The 21,009-nt window shown below is 36.3% G+C and overlaps 1 protein-coding gene across 2 annotated transcripts in view; it reads right to left on the bottom strand.

The window, feature by feature from the left end:
• The window catches only part of LOC148169956 (uncharacterized), a 56,510-nt gene extending 35,863 nt beyond the window's left edge, over window positions 1-20,647 (bottom strand). Inside the window, exon 1 of one of the 2 annotated variants that reach the window (XM_088043814.1) lies at window positions 20,631-20,647. The gene's annotated coding sequence lies outside the window, so the exon portion shown is untranslated. Of the gene's footprint in view, window positions 1-4,692; window positions 4,713-20,630 lie in introns of those variants that run through there. The other variant, XM_088043813.1, reaches the window with a different exon arrangement.
• Between the last annotated feature and the right edge of the window lie 362 nt (window positions 20,648-21,009).

Below are 21,009 nucleotides of genomic sequence, written 5' to 3'. Positions count from 1 at the left end.
GCGGTTCAGATGGAGTTGTTTTCAATCAAAATTCGCGGGAAACAAACAATATATGTCAGTTGCGACGGGCGATTGGTAAAAATGAATCCTTTTAGCGAACCGGAATGAAAAGCTCTAAAAATTTATTGGGGCTCCAAGTGGCTAGCTTATTTGAGGAAATAAATGTAGTTGCCACTATTTTTGCGTCGTTATTTATGGATGTTTGTAGGTTTTGAGAATACTGAAAGAGTCGGAAACGGATCTGATATCCTGTTTGTGTATTTAACACACGATCGGGTTAAACATCGAGTTATATCGTTGTCCCATCTCATCTACGCTTACTAGAGCTTTAAGCGGTGCTTAGCGTTAAAGCCAACGGGGGCCCCGTTAAATCCCGTTAATAATTGAGCCGCTTTAAATTTTAATTGAGCAATCATTTTAGCATCACTTAGTCAAGGTGAGAATCCCTCAGTGTCGCCCACTTGTGGTCTTCATTTTTTCTCCAGGCAATTAAGGCAATGCGTCTTATTTATCGTCTATTAACCAACCTGCAATCTGCAGTGGAAATAGGCTGAGAATTTATGAACACCACTGGCCGAATAAATTCCCGCCTTTGATAAATTATATAAGAATATTAGCCATAAAATGTCTTTGAGAGCCAATTTAAGTCCCGATTCGGGCCATTAATATTAATTAAACCTGAACTTCGCGTGCTCATTAAATTGTCTCTCTTCTTCGCCTTCCGCAATCGATATTTATAATTGAATAGTCGAGGAGGTCATTATTGAATCTTATTTTCTGTTATCGCGAAAGAAACTTTTGCGTGGTGGAGCTGTTTTAATTACAACCCACATTTTGACTAGAGGCGGTTTCAACTATGGCCACAGGTGCATGTGTAACTCATTAGAAGTATTGAACTCTCAGACCAAATGCTTGGTCTAATTTATTGCTGTGAGCACATGCTGGATACATGTTTCTCCGAATAATTAAAATATGTAAGCAAACATCAACAGACGCTCCCTCTTGAATAATATCTAATTGCATGGAAGAGTAGAGGGACTCTAAGACTTAAATCGGATTTAAACTCGTAAAAAATTCAAATAAGCGTCTGAACAAGCCATCAAAATTAAAAAGAGCGCCTGAGGCGTTTCAAACCTTGATTACTTATATAATTAAGAGCTTAATTGTAACGTTATAAAGCCATCACAGAGACACAGCGAATTTCCCAAAGAAAAAGCTTTCTAACGTTTGGATTTCCCTGTTTTTGTCGCGGTCTTAACGCTCCTGTGGTCGGATTGTCAGCAATCTTAAAATACCGCTCAAGTGCATTTTCACCTTTTTGCACAGAAAAGAACGGCGAAAGAAGTTGTGTGATTATTTTATTTCCACAAAGCTTACTCACACCAAACGTATTTTGATTTTGAAACAGATTTTGAATAATAAATCCCTAATTATCTGTCCAGATACTTTGTAACGAAAATGTGGTACAAACATAGAGACCAATAAACATCAAAATTAAATTGCAATTGGTGATGATTATGTACAATACACGTAGAAGTGAGATTAAATAAAACAGTACCGTCATTTCATTGTGATTCGTTCCGCATGATGAAATTCAAGGACTATCTAGCCCGAAGATTTTTTTAGCATGTTTATCCCCTTAATCTGGAGGTTTAACTTTTCAAATAGGATTAGCTCTCCATGGAATGGCTTGGGTTATTATAAATGGTCAATTATCCGAAGTCGGATTGGCGCAAGCCTCCGGCCATCTATTGACATGTCGAGTATCCGTTTGTCCGATTCGGGAAGTTGTTGAGAATTGACCTAATAATAGGTACAAATAGGACTAATTTATGGGTATTGCGGAAGCAAATGGAGTGGCCCTAGAGCGGTCAAAATTAGCATTCGGACCTTACGGCCGCAAGGAAGTACTTCACAAAAGCGTTAGTTTCGCACCTTTAATTGGCTGGAGGCATTTTTGAGTCATTTGAATGTGAAATGCGCGGGACTTATTCAAAGCGAAAAATGGAAATCGTTACTAATTAAGAACCTAGAAAATGGAAATGGCGGATGCGCCAAAAATATTCGCATAATAAGCGGAAAATTTTAATTACGGTCTAATTACTTTCGTCAACATTAAGTAGACAGGGCAGTCTCTTAGATTTATTCGATTTTGAGTGGGAAAAAAAATGAGTAGTGTTAATTAGTGAATCGTTTGATTAATGCGTCAAGTTGGGATTTTCTTTGCCGGTTCAACTACTAGTTTGGGATTAATTGCATTACTTGATAATAATTGGACAATAGCGATTTGCGCGGAAGTTTGTTGTTGTCGCCGCCAGTTGGAATTTTAAATAGGACAATTTTAAAGACAAAGTTTATCGGAAAGTATGAACCGAAGCGCGAGGTCTTTACGAAACTCCACACAGTTTAATGCAAACCAGCATTTCTAAAGACTTAAAGTTTTCGAGCATTCTTCATTTAATTTAAATACTTAATTAAAAATTTACACAGGGGCGAATTGATGAAAGTTTCTGACGAGTTCGGTTAGAAGAGGGACGGTAATTAACGGTAAATATTTCATAGGAAATTTCCGAACAACGGATCTGGCGCAGCTGTGCTATCTATTGGGGGCGTCATGCATCTACTTTGTATACTGTAATATTAGCAAACTTTAGAACTTGTTAACGAACAGACCATATGTGTTGGTTTCATGCATCCTCGCTCTCGCCGGTCATTTTAATGCATTTTGCAAATGGACAAAACATTTCGAACGGATTAACATCTTGTCTCTGCATTAGCTCAATTACAATGAGCATTACGTGCCATGTAAACCAAAGAGAAGTCCCCAATCGATAAAACTAAATTTATACACAATTTTCTTAATACCTGACCTTTGGTGTCGACGAATTTCGTATTCGGTCCATTTGGGCCTTTTCTCGAATTCTTCTGTCTTTCCCTTCTCAAGGTAACGACATAAATTTTGGCATGTCAGCTTCCCTTTTAATACAATAATAGCTTCTGCCGGAGCACGACCGAAAATGAAATTGAAAAGCCCATCAATTTCGTTAACGCTAATTCGTGTTTTTTTCTACCTGCCATCAAATACACTACGCATTAAATTTATCAAATTCTCAATTTAATTAAATGAATTAATTGATTAAAATCTCGCTTTAATTACAAATATTTAAATTTGATTATGGTGATTGATGCGACGATGATTAAATAAATTGTGCTTCAATTTATTGAAGGCTTTAAGGGGTGAAAAGAGACGTGTTTTTGATTGATTTAACCCCGGCTTAAAAGAAGTTGCGTTTGACGCATCAAATCAATTAATTTCGGCGCGTTTTGTACCACGCGAGAATTGTATTTTAATTTTTTCTAACTTGTCTTGATCACCTCTCTATCGCCGAATATCCGAGCCCATTTATGTCAGCGTGAGGTCAGGTAATTTCTCTCCTGAAACGTTTTCCTTCCTGCTGCTCCACTATATTATGAAAAAGTGCGCTTAATACTTTGTCGGAAGCAGCAAAATATCAAAAGAGCCCGCCTGAATGGAGATAAATGTGTCACAGATAAGACTGGTCGCAAATCTTATTCATCTATAAGTAGAGTTAGTCCGAACAGAAAAGCACGTCCTCGTCGTAGTCCGCAGCACGCGCTAGTTTCCTGGAGGCGGCGTGGCGGCGGCGCCCAAACTGGCTAAGTATCCTTTAGTTTGCGTGACATGCCGCCGGCTCCGGAACTCTGTACCGATATTTCTAAAGAAACCCGACAACCATTTGCCAGCATCGAAACATTTTGTGTAGGACGAGAAAAATCTGACATGATACCGATCGGATTTAATTGATTCGACCGGAATTCATGCATCGGGAAAAATGACAAGTAATTAGGATTGTGCACACGTGTGAGCTCTCCCACGTTTCTGAAATGCCGATTATTTCCTTATCGCCACATCTATGATGGATTGCCGTGTACGCAATAACCATTAGGGGCACGCGCTACGAAAAATCAACGTGTTTACGCATAACGTGAGCCGGGAGCTTAACCAAACGTTCATTAATAAATGCGAAATTTGCTCGATACAAAAGTAAATTAAAAAAAATTTGATCTGAGTTTGCACGGATTTGAAATTGTCTCGGCTACCGAACAGGTTTTAAAAACATGCCAATTTTAATTATAACAATTCAGACCATTGTTTCAATATTTGATTCAATAAATGGTAAAAAAATTAATTGAAACGTCCGTCACTTCGTAAAAAAAGGTTTCATAATATTAATGGAGTAACGTTCGTTTTATTGTGTCTGTTTCCTTTCCTATGCCATAATAAAAAATGTGTTGTTTTTTATATGACTTATGGATCAGAAGTTGTTATACTTAATACCACTAGACCAATTTAAAAAAATAATTGACCCGGCGCATCCACCATTTCGCCTCTAAAAATTTTGAGTGGCGCGTAATATTGTCGCTTTTCCTTTAAAAACATCAATCTCATTTGACAACAAAAACTTGCTTGGCCTTATCGCCGTCCTTTTTGACTCGTATGACATCTGACGCTAATGTCATTCCAGATATCTCTTTTAGAATACCGCTTTTGTGATTGCATTGTGCATGAACCAGCATAATTGTCACCTCACACGACACGTTGCAATTATTCTAATAACAATAATAATACTAAGGGAATACTCTCACACGTAACATTATCATAGTACTCACCTTTCCTAACAAATTAGCGTAAACAACGATGCTCACGAACACCTAAAAAAATAAATATAATGTCACGTCCGGAATATTTGCTCATCGGTTTTAAACTATGCGGATTTGGGTCTATTCTACTGGTATGCTTGTCACTTCGATCCATTAAACCAAGGGCGCCATTTAAAATGCAGACAGACCACATACTCTGTGCCCTCTTGCAAATTGCATTACTCTCAAACTGAACATGCTACTCAATGAATTCGTACTGTGACAACTAAAATTCAGAAATAGCTATTTTCAGTTTCAAGCTGTAGACATAAATTAAATGACCACCATTTTCATTCCACTTAGATGAAATTTCTCGAGTTAATGGGATCGTAACTTGTGTTAAATCTTGTCTACTTCCTTTTGTTTTCTGCAAATGGTGTGATGACATGGATACCACAAAACTTTTATTATATTATTTCGGTAATAATGAAAAATTTATGGCGGAAGAAGCAAATGTGTCTAGATATCGAGCAATAACGTTATCGTGTTGGCAAAGTAGTCGCTTCCATAAATCACGGTATATAAGTGCAATAAAGCTGATGATAGAAATTCTTAAACAGCAGTAAAATTATTTATGGGATTTTTATGAAATAAAGCTTCACAATAATATGTGAAGGTTTGAAATAATTACCTGTCGGCAGTAAACTGTCAGCTGGAATTTTTAATATTTAGAATATGTCTCTGAGAGTTATGTTGAAAAGTGATTTACATGTAAAATGGAACGTATTTTTACGAAAACATATCCTGGCGTCTTATCAGATGGACAAGTTTTCATTAAAATATAAAATATCATCTAAATGGAGAAAAGTATAAAGTGTTTTGTTCGAATCTCATCTCCCAGAATAGGGTCGTAAAATTTGCAACTAAATTTCGCGGTTGTCATTTATGGGGAAGATTATAGCAGATGTAACATTCATTTTACTTAGATGTTATAGCAGGTTTTACCTTAATTAAATCAAGAAATATGGAAGGTAATTTTACATCTAAACCTTTTGTTTGTGGTTATTATAAGTAGAATAAAACAAAAAAAACACTGTGTTACACTAACCCGGCGCATCCACCATTTCTGCATTTATGACAGTTTCCCATTTATTCCTCTTTCATTTCGCCTCTTGATAAAGTGGAATAAAACGAACGTTGAAGAAATATGGCAGAAAATATGCGAGATAAACGTTCGCTTTTAGAGGCAGCTTTAAAATCTGATCTTTCTATTTAAACCGTGTACGACTCTTTAAAAATTACATCCATCTTCTCTTCCACTGTATGCAAAAGCAAGCAGCGTGATTGAACCAAAATACCGGAATCCGTAGAAACGTGCATTTGACATGAGATAAACCGCTAGCTGAGTTGTTTTAGGGAGATGGGAAAATGCCAGAAGGCATATGAGAGAAACTTGTCATTGCAGTAATTCTGCTTAATCGAAAGTTATCACAAATAACAGAAATACCCTCGAAAATTCTATGACTTTTGTAATAAATTCGAATTTGGGCTGTAGAATAAAATCCAAACAATTTTTCATACTCATGACACAGAGTATTTGTATTTACATGCGGTACCAGGTTTCTATTGACTCAATTACAGGTTCGGACTGGCGGTATTGTATTAAAATGATTTTATCGGTTTGATTAAAATTGTTATTGCCAGTTGGTAACATAAAAAAGGCAGTGCTCACAGTTTGACATTTTATGTGAACAAATCAATAAAAATAGCTTATTGAAAAGGACGTAGCGACATATGTGGACAAATTCTCGACATTATAGGATCGTAAGATTTTACGAGCAACCGCCATTAATATTTCATATCTCGTCAAGGTTATTTTTGCTCAAATTAACTTTCAGTTGGGGACATCTGTGGATGATTTAATTTGAATTTAATTGACAAGTGTAAGTGATGATGCTTGATTAAAATTGGAATATGCACGCCCACGGGTGTTTTAATGAAACGGCTGCTTTTTATTTCGCTGCACCATGCGGGCCACTCATTTTTGGCGTCTATTTCCGGTTGCCCTGTAAAAATAGATTGTTTTCGCAGTGTTTACGTAAAGTCGCAAAAAACGAATCTACACACAACTTGGGATGCAGTTGATTGCCTCTAATTTAATTGTATTAAATTCTAAGTTCAACGCTTAACCCAGAGACAGTTATTCAATTAGGAGTGCAGAACTGTACCTTTGTTTTTGTGTCTTGAACAACAGATCTTATTAGTCGTCTCAACTCAACTAATTGCACAAAACAATCCTAGCGGAATTTTATGTTGATTTAAAACAGAATTTAACTAAACAGATAAAACGCACGTCATTTGCCGTCCCGATCGTTCGATTAAGTCGGATCCATCCACTTTGCTGCCAATTGAATCCACCCATTAAAGAGAAAGTCGTGCCGCGCTGCTCGTAAAACTTTCCAGTCGTACTTGTGGTCGAAATATTTGTACTTCAATACCGCAATTAACCAATCTATTGACGTCAGAACGTCTGTTCTCGTAACACTTTTCCATCGAGCTTGTACTCTCATTCAATTTGACGTTGCTGCAGCAATTTGACTAATTAGACTGGACGTGAATATTGGTGATGTGGTGAATTCGTTGTCACTTAAGTATTCCGGTCGCGATTCCGTCGTCAACTATTAATGCCAGAGAGCACACCAAACGCACACGTAGATACCCAAGTTATTTGCGGTGATTTGCATTATTCGTGTGAATATGGATTTCACATCGATCTTAAACGCTGAAGGGAAATCCCTTCAAGAACTGACATCCGTTATGCAAAAAATGTGTTTTTTCGCGACCTCTCTAAATGTCGTTGAGAAATTGATGGCTCAAGGACGACATTTTCAGCCTTTCATGTTCTATTAAAGCTTCTAAGAGCGTTTTATTGTCGACACTGCTGTTGCTGGATATAATAACAGAAATTATTTACTTTGCGGTCAAATTACATCGATTAACAATTACAGCCGCACGCATAAACAAAGCGGAAAGTGCGTTCTAATATCCCGCAACTGGGACCATAAATATAAGGAGCACAAAGTGGGAAATAATTTGTATGATTGCTGAATACACACAAGTAATGAAATCAGAGAATGGAACTTTCTTACCCCGGCGCCTCCACCATTTTTGCCCCCTGGAAATTTAAAAATCTAATTACGTCAAAAAACAATTAATTAGTGGCCCAAGGAAGACCTGGTTGGTCGGAACGTGCAAAAACAATCGGATATTTGGGACCCGGTGCTTAATCTAATTCCATTCTGGATATCCTTCATTAGACCGTTGACGCTTTCGACATTTCGCACGAATAATAAAATATTAAAGAGACTTCCTGACCCCGGCCCGAGAATTTAATTAATAAAGGACCCACACGTGTCTCCTTGTCGTTACCACTGCTGTCAATGGTGGGTTTGCTCCAGTTATCATCAGGAGGCAGGCTTTTAATATCTGATCTGGTGAACCTTTGTTCCAACATGCACACTTCTCGAGATGTGTGGATTGAATCTTAATTTAGGATCAGCTTACTTTGGAGCCTTACCCTGTTTAATATGCTGTACATAATGTGTTACGAAGATGAGCCATCAGTTAGATTATAGATAAGTTTGGTGAGGAGATAAGGATGCGTTGATTTCTATATTCGGCGTCTTTAGGATCGAGAAACGGCGTTATTAGATTAATTTACACCCATTGAAAACTTTCTCGCTCGCTAATAAAAATGTTGACAATTTCAGAGATCATTATTTCTATACATGACAGGAAACCAACATTTGAATATGAAGCACACTCATTACGACTATTGTGTACAATATCTAACTATCACAAAATATATGTGAAAATAAAAAACACTAACCACGGCGCGACCAGTGTCTTTTCAGCACTTGCAACTTCAAGACGACATAATTAAAGTCGCTGCTTCGCTGTTTTGCATTCATCGAAATTTGTTCATAGCATGAAAACTTAATTAACGCTGCAAACATTTATTTACCTGGTTTGGTGTGATTTGTCGCTTTTGATTTAAAAGTCGAGAAGTTTGAAATGTCGTCGTTTGGTAATTTTTTGCCCGTGGTCGTTTTGAACCTGTCTTTGATAAAAAGGTGTAATAAAAATGATGTCACAAGACGTGATTTTAATTGCTAGTGCTAATTAGAATTGCGGTGTATTTCAAATTTGTTTGCTAAAATAAATGTATGGTAAAAGAGAGTTCGTGCCACTTAACTCGAAGAAATAAGGTCTGAATAAAATCATCGTTTTAGTTGAAATTTATGCAAATTATCGATTTTTGCGCACGGGAATGAAAATATAGCTTTTAATTATTGTAACGAAATTTATGTTGAAACTTGAGGGTTCCTTCAGAAAGCGGTTTAGTGTAAGCGAGTGAATGAAATTCGTAATTGTCTCAAGAGTGAGAAAATTTTAATTATCACCGTCCTTTAAGAGGCGTCCAGAAAAAACCGATGTCGTCGGAGTGAGCAAAATGAATTTTTCTAAAGTTTTCTCGTTTACAAAGAAGAGACAATTAGTATTTCACTCGGTTTGTTTAACTTAAAAAGCATATTACATTTGAAGACACGACTCACAAATGAAAATGTCTCTCACAGAGTGCACTCGAATAATGTAATTACATTTTTTCAACCGCTGCTCAGTGTTTTCCTGATTGGAAATTAATTCGTTGATTCAAGCGAAAATGTTGTCTTTGTCCGTAGGCTCATCGGATCGATCTAATTAAATTTCACAATTACAGGGAATTTATTTATACGTTGTACACTTGTTCAAATAAAACGTAATAATTTGCATGTAAATTTATTTGAAGAACAAACTCGTGTTAATTAGCGCAAATATTGTGTGGATCAATGAAATAGCGGCACGCAGATTTTTTTCCCGACGTCGTGCACTGCAAGAGGTTTTTTCTTTCCAGGTGCATGCGAACGATCCATCAAATGTAATCCTATAATTTTAGTTCGAAAGTAGTAATTTCTTTTCATGTATCTTTTCCGCTATAAATCTCGCTCCCTACAAAGCAAACGCTTTGAATAATGAAACTTTGAACTGATTCGGCCGAAAGGACGCAGTGTCTGCTTTAATCATGTTCGATGTCGCAGGAAATCGAAAACGAATAATTCCTGCCATTGCAATTTTTACGCGGCGATGCGAGGAATTTTCATTATTACGGCCCGAGCAAATACGGTTTTAAAAACGAGAGGGAACCTCTTTATCTATTTATAAATATGTAAATTTATATTGTAGAATTGCGTGTAAACGCATATTTTGAGGAGGAACTCGACGAGGGGAATGCATAATTGAGACGTTGGCATTTCTGCAAATACCAACAAAATCAACAAAGGAAATTTCTCTTTTCATGACAAAGGCTTGCTCATGTTTTGTACCATCGGACATGAATATGCACCTTTTTAGTGCCTCCTAATCATTTTCATTGTTAAGTGAGACGGTTTAGTAACACCGATAACAATAAATCCTACACAATTAGACAGGACTTTTTAAAATTAATACTCCAATCGATCGCAATTTTTTACAGCTGACGAGGAGTCTTAGGGATCATTAACAACCCCGGCGACGAAAAAATCGCTACAATTACTGCCATCGCCTTGTTAATTTCTGACGATTTTACACACTAATTCGTGATTAAATGGGTTTTGGCACGACAACATCATAACTTTTCATTCATTAAAATGCTTAAATGACCCGCTTACAGCGCCCATGACCTGCAGTAACGAGAACAATTAACGGTGATAAATGACCCAAATATATTTATATCAGCTCACGAAACGAATGAAAACTAAAACTTCACACAATGTCTTGTAGCCTCATAAATTAATTGTTTTAATGGAGTTTGAGAAAATCGCCTTGATGCCTGCATAATTATCAACATCAGCGTTAAGATTCATCCAATAATGGTAATTGAACGTCATAGAACATGCAAGTATCATCACTCCTAATAACTTGGGAAATTAGCAAGTTTTGCTTAGATTGCAGGCATGTGTACTTCCGGAAATAACACATTACAGTTACCTCCTTGACACCTCAAGAGTTTGTGGGCTGTTAATCCCACAGGGGTGCGATTTGTGAATTTCAATCATCGTTTTATTTGTAAGTTTAACCCCTTTCCGCAACTTTACACTCTTCGCTGATTGCATTTTAAACTCAAATATCACCAAGACAAGTGTTAAGCTGCCACCCTCAGGGCAATAACTAATCGGAACTCTTGTTCTGGAAGACGCGGTTGGGGATGATAAACCCAGTCAATCAGTCAGTTTATCAGCACCCCCGACCATGTCGTCAAGTCCCGTGTCACGTATTGTCTTCTAGTTAATTGTTTCTTTCTTGGGGAAATCACAAAAGATTGCCTCTTTCACAAGAGGGAGCAGCGTCTCTTACAAAGGCGTTTGTTGAAATTTATATTCAGGGATAGTGAAAAGAAAACATTTACGAATGGAAATGTTGTATTCAAAAATTCTGAAACTGTTAGGGAGATTATTTTAATATTTTAGAAGGCGAGCTTCGAGCGGAGGTTGTTATAAAAGTTCACATGCTGAAAAACGAGAGGAGTTTGTAATTGTCGCTAATACCTTGTTAAATTATTTACACAGATTTGAAGCTTTTATGTTATTCTCGCTTAAAATTGATGGAACTTTATGTCTTTAACGCGTTTTAATAAGAAGAGTTACTTCACAAATTTTGATTATGCTGCCATTAAAAATTGTTTCAGCATTCGAAAGTAAATTTCGATATATTCATAAAAATGCATTTGTGAGTTAATTCTGCTTGGTAAAAAACCAAAAGAACAAAGCAGTGCATACTAAAAAAATTTATAACAAAGAATAAGCTAAATACATTTACCGGGAAAAATATATAGCGTCTAAAGAGTAAATTCCACTGACAATAACTTAGTTAATTAACGTAAAACATCCAGAATTTTTAGACAATAACAAAAATAATAGGATACAAAAATGGATATACATAAAGAAAAATATCATAACAGCAATAAGTCCAATAAACTCGATAAAATCGAAGGATTTTAAAGTTTATAAACATTTCAGATCAAAAAAAAAACAAAGAATTTGATGATCTTGAAGTCGTTTAAAATATTGAGTCCCAAAAATGTAACAACTAAAGCAAATTGCAAACTTAGAAATAAAAAAAATCTAAAGGCATACTTTCAAACAAATATTCTCGTAACAAACAGCAAAATTGGAGAAATATTTTTGCAAAACTATTGCAGAATTTAAAAGAAAATAATTTCACAATTCTGCGCAGTAACAATGCGTCAAGTGAAAATAATAAATCCCCAAACCGCTGAATTTGGAGGTTAGCGAACATTTTTCTGCATTAATTTTGTGACAAATCTTGAACGTCAATTTGAAAGAAAAATTCTTAAATTTGTATTCGTAAAAATTTGAGAAAAAGTGTGATCGTGTCAAACCGCTTTAAAGCATAAAAAATTTAAGTGATTTGGGATTTCTAAGGAAAAATGTGAGGAAATAAATTAAAGAATTTAATAAATCTGAGAAGTTTTCTCCATTATAAAAAAATTTGAGAATAAAAACATAAAAATCCGTCTATATTTTTTGCTTCATAGTTTCGATTTTTATTTATCACGATTTAATAAAGAATTTTTTACTATAAATACTCATCAATCAATTAAATAATAGAATAACATTCTCGCTGACAGTTTAATTCTCAAAGCTAAATTCTGCCAGCTCAAGAAAGTAAACGGCCGGCAACTTTGCTTTTAACATTTTAACCAAAATTCAATTAGTTTAGCTAAAGAATAAATATTTGACCTGGAAAGAGCTCAAAAATATAGTTTGTCTCGTCATTTTCCTATCAATCATTCTCAAATTACACAGGCTAAAACTACTAATGGAAAAAATTAGATAAACCAAAATTGACAGGTTTTAAATATGTTCGATCTTCTACTGCGACCATCGATTGAAACAATTGTAAAATTATACTTTGTGAAAAGGTTTTGTCTTAAATGAATCAGCGCCAATGTCTAATTGATTTGAAGCTTGAAACTGAAAACGTTTCATCGTGATAGTTAGTGTACCTAATAGCGGTAGTGCATTGTTTGAATATAATTGTTTCGACGTGAATATGGCGCCACCGATAAATGAGGGACGTTTACATAATTTAATTTTTGTTTGTCGGTAATAAAAGTGAGGTTTAGCATCGATCGAACTTGAGAATTCGTTGGCAATTCTGCGGACAATTACCTCCTACTCCTCCAGTAAAATATTTACTCACTCAAGGGAAAAAGTTCTTAATCACCGAAAAAGCGCCTTTAGCCATCACTGGCTAATCACGAATTAATTCTGATAGGTGTAGCGCATTCACGCAAAAACTTCCATCGAAGAAGCTTTTTTCATTGGAGCTTATCCCTTCCCTCTTTTAACACGAACAAGTCAAATCAATAAGCCCACAGTGTTGTGAAAGGATTCGAATCCTATCGCCAACAAAGTTAAAGTTGGCCGAACGACTAGTACAATATCTCGAGATAAATTTCATCAAAATCCGTCTCGAATAATCAATCACAGCCGAATCTTTTTCTTTAATGAGAAAAGTTGTCCGGGGGCGGCGTGTTCGTTGAAGCGTTGTTAATTATCAGAAGGTACATAAGATTATTAAGGCCGAATTATGCGTTTGTATGGGACGTAACTGCTGATTGTGTCGAGTTAGTGGCCGTTACTGCCACCATCTATATTAATACCATTGAAGGATTAACCCTAAATTGGTAGTCGCAGGATTACTAAAACAAAACGTATGGCTAACGAAGCTAATAGCATGCTTTACGGTACTCGTTAGCATGGCCTCCAGTAATTAGAACTGTGTGGTTGTAGTTATGGCAGATAATCTCGGTTCGGCCTACGTCTATATGCAATCAAACAGCGCCAGAGGCTGTTTCAAATGACGATTTCCGAACAGGTGTTCCGGGTTCGATGTTGTGATTTAGAGCTGTGTGCTGATTTTAGTTAGTTTTTAGTTTTTAATCGGACACACGTGTTGGAAATGTTACCGAGTGTCACAACTTAATTAAAAATTTCACACAGGAAACTCCAACAACTGCATGGAGATGTAATTTCTATTTTTAATCAGCACACACTTGACGATGAAACTCCACGATTTAAATTTTCAAATGCTTCAAAGTGCTTATTAAAAATTTCATCACCTGGTGACGCAAAAATAACAACATTTGGTGCGCACCAGGTGTGCAGCCAATCGAAGCTTTTAGAAATTTGTCTTTAAAAGTAAAAGCCCACACCTACCACGCAAACTAATTAGAAAAAAATGAGGATTTGTAAGCTCTAATTTTTAAGAAACCTCGTCACGTTAATAAACTTCTGAATAAAATTCATTTAACCTTGAGCCGTGTTTGAAAAGCTTCCAGGCCCACGCTTTTTCTCCATAATGCCCCTATAATTAAATTCATCAACAAAAAATTGTAAAATATGGCTCTCTAAGGTGAGTTAATTGGAATGTTGGCGTCAAATGTGACAAGGCTACCATTTCGGTTGTTTCAGAGAATATTTCCTCGAGTAGTTCACACGCAACCGCTTTATTTCGTGAGCGTGATGTCACTATTATTAGAATAGTTAGTGCTATAGCAAAAATAAGCTTCACTAGTTGCTTGAGATGAAATTCCCGCCTTGGCGGTGTCACGTTTAGTCACCATTCCGGATTTCTTAGCGAGTAGTTTTAACGGAATTCTACCTTTTTCATTTCTAATTACAAAGTGTTTATGTTGGTTCGCAGCTTCCAACTTTAATTAAAAGTGAAGAAATTTCATATCTAAGAAAGTTTTCCTTATTTTTTATGTCCCATTTAATGTTTCAGTACATTGCGCTTGAGATACACAATCTTGCTAAAGTAAGTTCATTCGCCATGCGTTTTTTCAGCTTGACTTCTACAGCAAACACGATAAAAAATTACAAAGGTGACCCGTTTTAATATCCGACGAGCAAACGTTAAGTACTACTTGGAAACCCTCCTTCAATATTATATGTTTCAATGAAGTTCTCAGAATTTAGTCGAACAACTGCTTGCAGATGTTAATAATGCACGATACAATCAATAATGATGCACTCTTCCACGTCACGTCTCCATCCGCGTATTTACCTAGAGTATGAATAAATAATCACGTTTCCGCTAATTTCGTTAATAAACTTGTATTTTTACTTCAACTAAATATAGCTCAATGTGCATACAAAATTAATGAACCTGCAACTAAATGCAACACTGAGTCACCCTCCACTTGATCTCGGCTGTTTCGCAGACTCTTGCAGAAATCCTTTAATTTTAATTACTCAGATGTAAAGTTTTCCTGGCACATCCGAAGTATCTTGTTAATAATGTTAACGTGTGTGATTCAGAAGAGGTTCCTGGGTCTCATTTGCACAGAAACTATTCAGCAACTTCCAAAACCAGTTCTTTGTAATTTAGTTGATCTCCGGAATTTCATGTTGCAAATACGGGGTCTGACAGAACGAAGACGGAATTATATAATTGATTATAAGCTTGTTTTATATTCAGGCATACCTTCAGAGTAAAGAGCCCCCGGATTCGTGAAAATTGGAGAGGTTATTTTGAATCAAAAATCGAATTGTTCAAAAATTAAATAAAAAATATTATATAAATATTATATAAATCAAATGTCAGTTGTTATCAAATTAGTTTCAGATTAGCTTCATCGCAATCAAATCATTGTGTAAACCGGCCCTAAATTTGTTTATTTACTTGTGTTAAATTACGAAAAATACAATTTCTAGAAATTCTCTTTCGGGACTAATTACAGACTTTTTCTAATAAATTCGATTTCAGAAATTTAAACAAAATTAATCTAAACAAAACGAATTTTTTCCAAAGGAAAAAATTGGCAATGCTGCTCAACATTTTCTTATCAAATTTAGGTTCGGCAGTCTCCGTAACTAAGCAACTAATATTAATAGCTTTACAGTGTTGCAACGTTGAAAAAAAATGTAAAAAAATCTAATTTCAAACTATAAAATTGTTATAAAAATTTTAACCAAGTAGAGTTTGATCGTTTACAAAAAACGCCTCTATCTTGGTTTAAAAAGCACATATTATGTTTTGGTTTTCAGTTTTGGGCTCAGGAAAGAATTAACTACAACATGGTAGGTAGCATAGACGTTTTTTTATCACCCTGTATAATATTTCTAGAATTTGGGGCTACATTGCACATTCTTAACTCCAATTTCATATTTGCTGCCATTTAGCAAATTCTCTTCCATATTTTCCGCTCTTTACTTAATGGTAATGGCTAATATGTATCGACAACACTGCAGCTCTGTCACATCGAAGAGGAATGTGTGTTTGATATTGACAATATTCAATCAATGCAGGAATGTACACATGTGCACCGAGCATAAAAAGTGAGCAAAACGTAAATAACTGAATTAGAAGCGATTGAAATTTCTGGTAGTCGTCAAACGGCAAAAATTTTGAAACTCCGGAATTTTCGATGCTCCCTATCTCCGGAACTACGACAGATGGAAAGATGCGGTTTTCGCCACCGTTTTTCTCGCACTCATTGTTGGCATATCGCGAATTCGAAAATTCAATTAATCCTATATTATACGGTTGTATAATTCTAACAAAAGAACCCTTAAAGTCAAGGAGTTGCAGACAACTCTTATTTAATATAACGAGCTGAATTAGTTTTTATGAAAACTTATAGCGTTTTTATCCGGAAATGTTCCGTCTTCCGAGACAAAGTTCTTGCTATTTGTGCAGAAAAAGTTTGCACCACTTTGTTTTACTTTCTAGGATAAATCGTAGCTTTTCTTCCGTACAAGTTAGAATAGAAAACAAATTTTTCACCAGTTGTGCCCACTGTTTTAAAATTTGCAAGGATTTTTCGCGATGCGGTTTCAGATTTCCGGCAGGGCTGAAGGAACGTTTTCGAGCGGTCGTGGTATTTGTAATAAGTTTCAGATTCCAGACAGTTGGTAGTCCACAAAGCTCGGTATGTGGATAGGAATTATCGAAAAGCCAATAAAATCGTGGGTAAATATTTGCGTTTTGTTCGTTTTGTCTTCGTGACGGATGAGATGACGTGCCGAAAGACAAAAGAGTCGAACGTGATAAACTTATTTAAACACAGGGTGAATTTTTAAGTGGTAACGCAATTAAGTTTTCTCGTTTAATTTGTAACATGAATATTTTAATTTGGATTTTTTCCAAGCGGCGAGGATCCCAGGCGCGAAACAATTAGCCAGATGAATTAAGAAAGAGCTGGAGATTCGCAAGTTTTCCTGGCTAGTCTCTAGTGGATTTTCACTAATGGAATTAAATGAAACATACTCGTGTACTGATGGGGATATTACCGACCGAGATTTAGAACTTGTGAAAGTACGGCTTATCTTATTATCTCGTATAAAAAGACCTGGAGATATCTCCTCAGGTGACGACTAATTTTCTAATTTCCACAGAGGCGCCGACTTTGTTGATAACGCGTTGATCGCGATGGAAAAAACACTCGGAATCAATCTCGGGGTAATCTGAAGCTAAATACATTAAGACACGTTCGCCCACATAATAGCGTGTCACAGATAAACTTCCCCGTTTTGGCAGGATGAGAGATTATCCTGCATGACGCGTCTTCTACGGCGGTGCAAGGATTATTCCAGCTTAATTACGTGGTGAACCCATACCGTACACGAAGCGGTAAATCCTGGATGTCGGCAGTTCCTCTCCCGGTACGAGACACCCTCTCTGTTATCCATTGTCTGCTTTAGCGCTCCGGTTTTGACGGGAAATTCACCAAGATCAAGAACCAAACTCTAGCATAATAGTTACATTCTGCCTCTGAAAACAACAGGTACTTTCACAGAGCCTGAAATTTTAATTCCGCGGTCTTTTTCCACCGCCCAAAGTGTGTCTTTAGGTCACGCGTACATTTCGCACGGCCCTTAAAACTGTTTATTTAATACCTAACTAATGACCAATTTACATGAAACAGCAACGAAAATAATAGAAACAACAAACCATAGATCCGACATTTTAATATCGCTCGTAAATAAAATTATAACTCGCGTTCCGTAAAAGCAAAATAAAAAGCTAAATTATTCACAGTCTCAGCCTCTTGTACACCTTTTTATCACAGAAGCAATGCGACATAATTGGATTGAAGAGCTTTTTAAATTGTGTCATGCCTTGTAGGCATCTATCCTTTTCGCCTCCTCCGCTAAGAGAATACATTCCTGTGGTGTATAAAAACGTGAATAATGCTGTTGAAGCTCGTTTATTCCGAAACCTAGGAAAGCTCGCTTGATTTTATTTCTTACCACAAATCGCTGAGTTTGTTTTACGTGACTGCGTCGCCATCACCTGCATGCAGTTAAATGAAAATATCAATAATTCTCAGATTTCAGCATAATTCTGCAGTGCCAACGACATGTAATCGTTGGAAGAAATAAATTTCAACGCAACAAAATCGCGACTGAAAGATTTCGTATCCATTTATTATTCTTGAATTAATCGGTCTTTGTTATTCATAGAACGCATTTATATCAGAAAAGTGCCCTGACGGTAATTATGGCTCGGGGTCTAGCAATAAATAAATAAAGTTTAGTTTTAATTTACATAAATATGCATATCTCAGGTGCTTTATAGTTTTTATTATATAAAACTTGGGAGTTTCCGGATTAAATTTTCAAGACATCTCGGCGAAACTTCATTTAAAGTATGCATCAATAGTGAGAAACGATTACAATATACTGCACACCCATGAGGATAATCACTGAAAGTTTTACTCGAAATAAATTCTGTAAAAGCTGTTTCTTACAGCTCCGCCAGCTTTTATTTTTCGCCGACTTAGCAAGCCAATATTTAACAGACTGTTTCTGCGCTGTACTTTACAACGTGCATTCAAAGACCGGCTTTTAATTTTCCACAACTACCAAATAAAAATATCGCAATTCCAATCCTTCACAGTGCAACTTCGCCTTTAATATCCCGGTCGATCGACGCAACTTTTCTGTATACACGCCATTCATCTCGGTGGAGAAATTTTTGAGTTCGAAGGGGACGAAGAACTGTCTAGAATAATTGCAATTTTTATACGACTGGCACGTACAACCTCTCGTCAGGAGTGTGCTTTATGCACTACAATGAGCACGAGTGTGTGTCAATTCACCCTTATCCGTCTCAGTAGCGTTCAACGGTTTCGTGAAAGATAAGAACTGAAGTGATTGCAGACCATAAACGGCAGTGACTCGATCGACGGCACGTTGGGGGTATTTGTTGGCCAAACTGGGTTGTCTAGACCAGGCACGAGAAGAAATGTAAATTTTATTTTTACTTTGGTTCCTTTAGGACCAAAATAACGACGTGTTTTGTCCGTTACCTTTCGTTAACGACAAAGCTCTTTTGCAGGAAATAATTGATTTGTTTTTCGCAGACCCTGTTTCAAATCCCAAGAAGAAAAAGTCTTGCTTGAAGGATCGAATGACATTCAAATGCATGTTTACCCTTATGTTTGAGAGGCTCAACAACATATAAATGTCTGTCAGAGAATGTTTGTCTCCGCGTCTGTTACGGACAAGGATTAAGAGACGCGAACAATAGCTAGCATTCTAATAAAATAGCAATTAATTTGCTTTCAATTTCAAAGTGATTTGTTGACAATCACTGGAAAAGCACTCCATTAGCATGTCCGAAAAACTAGTAATAGATTATACGATAGATGATGATGTAATGCCTTTAAAAGTGTTTCATTGAAAAACAAGTTTAATATAGATTTTCTTTCTTACAACCTGGATTATAAGTGACAGAAAATGATGTATGATGACTGAAGACACTGAGGTGGTCTTTCCTTTCCTGAGCAGCGTCGAACACATTTTCAGTGTTCACTTCCATCCCCGGACCGAAAAAATTTTCATGCAATTTTTTGTATGACAATAACAAATGAGGAAAGTTTTACTTCGTGCGGCCATTATTTATTTCTTTCTATTTTTTTCGCATCTCTGAACAAGTTTATTTACGATTTTTTCGCCGCTTTTTTCGATGAGGTCATTCACAACCCCAACAGGCGATTAACCGGTGTAACTGTGTAAAACACCCCTCATAAACACACTTAGTTGGTTGTTAATTAATCTCAACAAAAGTTCAAACTTATCCTGTCACTATCAAGTGTTTAAACTAGTTGGGAATTTTAAAACGTCAGCGGAAAACCTGAAGAGTTCTGACCGAAATAAGTGGATTCACATGTAATTGTTAAATGGGAATACACTGTTGCCAACTGCGGATACAATTGGATTAGGAGCGGACTCGTTGTCCATCTGAGGATGTGCAATCCTAAAGCTTCTTTCACGATAAGGGATTATCACGCCGGACTTCCGGGCCACTTTTAATTCTGTAAACTCCACTCGACTTAGACGCCCTAACACAACATTTTTTCCCCGATCCGAATTGTTTACGATTATTCTGACGCAAAAATTCGTCGGAAATAGAATTGTAAATTCGACGCAGTGTTTAACTTTGAAATAATATTTTCGAGCTACATTATTCAATGCGCCGACAAAAAAGATTTATGGCTGTAAAGCTGAATTAAAAAATTCCAAGCAGATAGGGAGATATTCATTATACTACGTTATTCGTTTCGTTACGCTCCCGTTTTATAAAATTCAGTGTGAAACTACAAAATCTTAATTCTAGAAACTTTATAATTGTATTAGAGATAATTTAAGTCACTCCGTGCAGAGAATAATTTACATTGATTAATTATTATGCAGAAAGACGGTAATGTATTTGACATTCATGCAAATATGTATTTCAGACTAATGCGCCAGTCTGCAGTTGTTTGTAAACGCGGGGATGATCAAATAAAAGATAAGTTTGCTGAGGGAACAAAATACTTGCATATTATAATTATCATGGATTTTAGGGGTACTCACCAGTTATATTTTCTTCGCTTTCTGTTTTAATTCCTGAAAAAAAATTGGATTAGATAAAAGATTGTCACTTTTAGTGAGAAAAAATTGGAGAGTCTGCATAAATGACTGATTCGCCCGCCACACGAGAAATTGAAAATAAACAACAAATAATAATTAAACACAGGCTTGAAATTAATGAAGCACATCGCAACAAAAATTGCGTGTTGTGCAGCGCCTCTAAAATTGGACAAAATAGTGCGCATTGCACCCAGGTCTTGAATATTTTTGCATACTAATTTTGATCCACCCCAAAAAATCGTCATGTCGCTTCGAAATATTCATCCCCCAACGACATCTAGAAAAGAACTCTTGCCTACACGGCAATCGCACAAATAGATAC

This window comes from Gnatocerus cornutus, chromosome 8 (genome assembly GCF_029298725.1).
Source record: "Gnatocerus cornutus isolate USDA-ARS CGAHR chromosome 8, icGnaCorn1.1, whole genome shotgun sequence".
NCBI classification, from domain to species: Eukaryota; Metazoa; Arthropoda; class Insecta; order Coleoptera; family Tenebrionidae; genus Gnatocerus; species Gnatocerus cornutus.
The sequence above is the reverse complement of the archived record's forward strand: the minus strand, read 5'-3'. Positions and strand labels throughout refer to the sequence as shown.